Here is a 4882-nt window from a genome sequence, read left to right on the forward strand (position 1 = left end):
TGGACGCGATTTCATTGCGAAGAGATGAAAAATTAAAAATTGATTTGGAATTTAAAATCTTTGTATAAACGCAATTTCCCTGCGATTAGGTAAAAGATTTAAATTGTTATTTTGAATTGAAATTCGTTGTTATAAACGCGATTTTACTGCGAAGAGATAAAAATTAAAATTGTGATTTTGAATTGATAATCGTTGTTACAAACGCGATTTCACTGCAAAGAGGTAAAAAATTGAAATTGTGATTTGGAATTGAAAATCGTTGTTATAAACGTAATTTCGCTGCGATTAGAAAAAAATTAAAATTGTGATTTGATATTGAAAATCGTTGTTATAAACGCGATTTCACCCTGAAGAAATAAAAAATTAAAATTGTGATTTGATATTGAAAATCGTTGTTATAAACGCGATTTCACCCTGAAGAAATAAAAAATTATAATTGTGATTTGGAATTGAAATTCACTATTGATCTGTCGACCTATTTAACACGCTTTTACCATCTTCGTTTAACTCGCTTATATGAGCGACTAGGCCCCACATCCCTTTGTCCCTTCTTATCTTTGATGCGATGTATCACGGCCTCATCCTCCTCTCCCACTTCTACGGCAAATTCCTCGAAGTTGGGCAAAACTGACTATGAAGGAAAACAGTTGACTCAGTTACATACATCCTGTGTTTTCAGTCTTAAAATTTTAAATTTAATTAAAAGCCGTGTAATTATTTCATCAAAATTATTGAGCAAATGATTGAGAGAACAGAATATTCGGCTCCCGCTGAACTTCTTCGATGAAAATGCATTACTCGTAAATAGCTTATAAAATTTCTCTTACTAACTACTTTATTTCGAAGTCTAATAAATATATTACCGTTGAAGTTTTCTGCTGTTTATTTAGTTCCTGCTTTCGGATTAAAAAGATTTGTAACCATCGAATTACTTACGTGTGGTAATTTTCACTTCAAAAAAACGCTTATGACGAAATTATGTTAATTTGCATTCGGATTTATCACGAAGTAATATGAAATCTATGCAGAAGCTAATGAGCTTAGTGTTAATTTGTTCGTCACTGTACCAATCTTAATGAAATCCGATCACTAGAAATCATTGACATAAATTCCCGAAAATGGATCATGCTTAATGACGATTTTTTAAATAGATAAAACGAGATAAGCGACCTATCTCCCCCTACAAGCATTTTTGGGGGATAGCTGACAAACGTACCTTATTTTAGAGTCGCGTTTATTGCAAAAGTAATAGAAACATTAATTATGGAGTCCCCTTGTTTAGACTGATGGGATTTATGTGTAGGCCATTGGACCCATATTCGACTACGTGATTGCGCCTTGGGTTAATCACCTTTTTCAAGCTTACCTACAACTTGAACAACCATGGCTTGCCCCCCCCCCCTAGTTTTGATCCTGGGTACGCCCTTGGGGTGTTACGGAGATCACAATCTGCAATAAATGGATACCGTGCCGTGACATCATGCGTGGGCGCTCCGATGACGTCCAGTTTTCAACCAGACAATGAAGAGCAATTTTTAAAGACTCATATCTCAGCTAAAAAACATTATTCATCCGCGATATTTACGGCGAGTACATTTGAGGTAGAGACCTCCTTATTCTAAAACTTAAAAAAAATTGTTCATGTTCCCCATTGATACAAGGTTTGACTCTATCTGCTACATGCAGCCATAATAGGTCTCTAGACAAAATATTAATATCCCTTCAAATACTAACAAAAAATTGTAAAATATAGTAAAATTGTCATAAAGGCCACTTTAACGCACTTATTTCACATATTTTCTTAAGAATTTACAAAAGAAATGACCGAAACAGTTCCAAAAACACACCCACTTCAAAACGTAATTCCATTGGCCAGCCGGAAAGTGACGTCAGCTCATGCAATCGTGTGGGAAATCCAGTGGCGTTGTGCATTGTTACCAAATTTCTCGGTTTATTTAACGACTTTAAGTGAGGTTTTATCGTAAAAAGCAAACGCCACCGAACCTGGTTTCACCGAGGCTGACACCGGAAACTTGCCGAAAATTACAACGGCAGCAATGTTTACTTACCCAGTCAGCACAAAAAATATTTTACCCCATTATAACCCAAATTTTAAACGGGTAAAATTGTTAACGGGTTAATTGTTAATGGGTAACCTGCATGGTAACGGGTAAAATATCTGTAAATTTAAGTGGTAAAATTCGGGTAATTTCATGGTAAAACACGGGTAAAATTTGTACTTATTCCGGGTAAAACTTCCCGATGCGACATCAGAGCCATCTGTGGAGCTTCAAAGTAAACATGACGACACTTCCTCTATTGGTGCTATTGTGAACTAACAGTACCTAATTGCAATTCGCTATAGACATTCATATGCACGATAAATGGACGAAATCGACATTGATATTGAAAAATAACTGTTTATTGAATGACGAAAAGTAACTACATATACAAACACGGCATATATAAGGAAATAACCACTTGGTGAAAGAGAAATAATAACAAAAATAAAACCCACATTCATGAGGACATACGTATTCGAAGAAAGAGAGATGACTGAAATAAAAGTTATGTTTTAAGAGGAATTGCCAATTTGATTTCTTTTAAAATAGAAGTAATGTTAAACTTAGAACTAATTTCCTTCCGTTAAGCACTTAGTGACAACAGCTTCCACACCGAACTCCTAATGGCATGCTTACGAGGAAACAATTCACCCAAACAAGAATCCTAAAAACTGCTTTTCCAAAGTTTTTCACCTGAAATTTTCAATGAAATCAGTGTAAATAAAGAGCTCTATACTTTAGCAGAGGTTGAGGGAACCAAATTTCAGTTATATTGGTTATTAAAAGTATATTGCCTCACCATGGCGTCACAACAAGAAGTGATGCAACTCTTTTCAACTGAATTATATTCAACTATTTTCAGCATTGCATCAGACAACTTAGTTTAGTTTACTTCATGCTCCAGTAATAGATAGAAATTATAATTACCAGGCACGTTACATCGGCACTTGTAGTCGCGTTCATGTTCCTTCTTCATTGTTTACTTGTTCACTCGTACGTTATAGTCCACTAGTCGCAACCCAAGTAGCCATGAATATCGGCTAAATATTGGTCCAATATAGACTTCAGATTGATATATCGGCCCCTCATTGCCATCATTCTGCCAATGTTGGCCCGATATTGGCATCCTATATAGGACCGACATCATCTGCTGATGTTATGTTATGAGTAAAAAATCTAAGTGCCGATAAGATCATGTTTTAAAATGCAATTCATTAAGTATGTAAACTGTTAAACAGTAGGTCAAGAATTGTTTTGCTCACTTTGGACTTAACCATTTTTTTGGCCCAGCCTATTTTCCCCTCATTGCCATCATTCTGCCAATGTTGGTCCCATATAAGCAGCCTATATAGGACCGACATCATCTGCTGATGTTATGTTATGAGTAAAAAATCTAAGTGCCAATAAGATCATGTTTTATTTATTTATTTATTATTTATTTTTCACATCCCCCGTAAACAGCACATAACGGCCTTTTAAAACGAGTGTTTCCAATATGAACAAATTACAACACAAACATCCATGCCCTGGATAGGGATCATCTACCCAGGCGGGATTCGAACCCACGACCTACGGTTTGGCAGGCGAGGACTTTACCCCACCGCCACCGTTAAAATGTAATTCATTAAGTATGTAAACTATTAAACATTAGGACAAGAATTTTTTTACTCACTTTGGACTTAACCATTTTTGTGGCATAGTGAAAAATTGCTTCTGAAACAGATATTGATGAAGCAGTAAAGTATCTTTTGTTTCAAAAACACTCTTTGAAATATGATTTTAATTTTTTTTAATCCATTGGAGCGATGGAATGTATTTGGTACTTCTCCCAGTGGTGAATATTACTCAAGCCATCAGTACGCTTTTCCCATTCCTGAATGCCTATTTTCAAACTCCCGCTCGTAGTTTAAAAGTATCGACCTACCGGCTACCATCGATCTAATCGTATATCGATTGCCATCGATAGAAAATGTCCACTATTTTGCTGTTTCCTGCCACCGCATGCCACAATTGCATCAACTTGCTTAATGACTATGACTATTACCTTAGGATGCAAAGTTATAGTGATTTAATGAGTGTTACTGTGATCCAAATCAAGTTGCAATCATGTGCATTGAGCTGCGAATCAATGGTTATCTGACAGTGCGGTGTTTTGTTTACATTCTGTGTACTTCTATATCACTAGAAAGGGTTTCGACCATTGAGATTCTTTTACTAGCTTCATCAGAACTGGGTGAGTAGATTTTTTTGTATTGAAATTCATACTAGGCAGCATTTATATCCATAATATTGTGAACCATTTTTACCTTGTGGACTTCTTGATTGTTTGTTGTCTGCGCAATTAACTTGTAGACTAGGGTTTCAACTTTAACAAGTAATCAGATATTATCCTAGCGTTAAAACCAACAGCTTACTTAATATCAAATCATATATTTACTGTGAACGTGCGATTCCTCCTAGCTAGAATCTGTACAATAGAGATGCAGTAGTCCATTGACAAAATTCCTGCCTTGAGGCACCGCGCTTTCGCAGAAAACATGTTTTGCGAAAATAATACGGTTTTTATTTTATCCCAATGACTGATTCCTACAGGAAATTTTAATAGGAAGGCAACGATTTCGCTCATGGCGCATGAGGCATAGTTGTTGAGAATAATTAAATTTAAAAACTAAAGAATGCCTATAATAATGCTCAGTAAAATTTTGAAATTTGGTAAACTTGAAGAAAAACCTGATGGCTGCAGTGTTTTTAAGATTCATTTGGTGTCAAACTCTTCGAGTTGCCATAATTCTAACGCAAAAAACGTCCGAAAATTGCAT

The sequence above is a fragment of the Ischnura elegans genome, chromosome 1 (genome assembly GCF_921293095.1).
Source record: "Ischnura elegans chromosome 1, ioIscEleg1.1, whole genome shotgun sequence".
In the NCBI taxonomy this organism is placed as follows: Eukaryota; Metazoa; Arthropoda; class Insecta; order Odonata; family Coenagrionidae; genus Ischnura; species Ischnura elegans.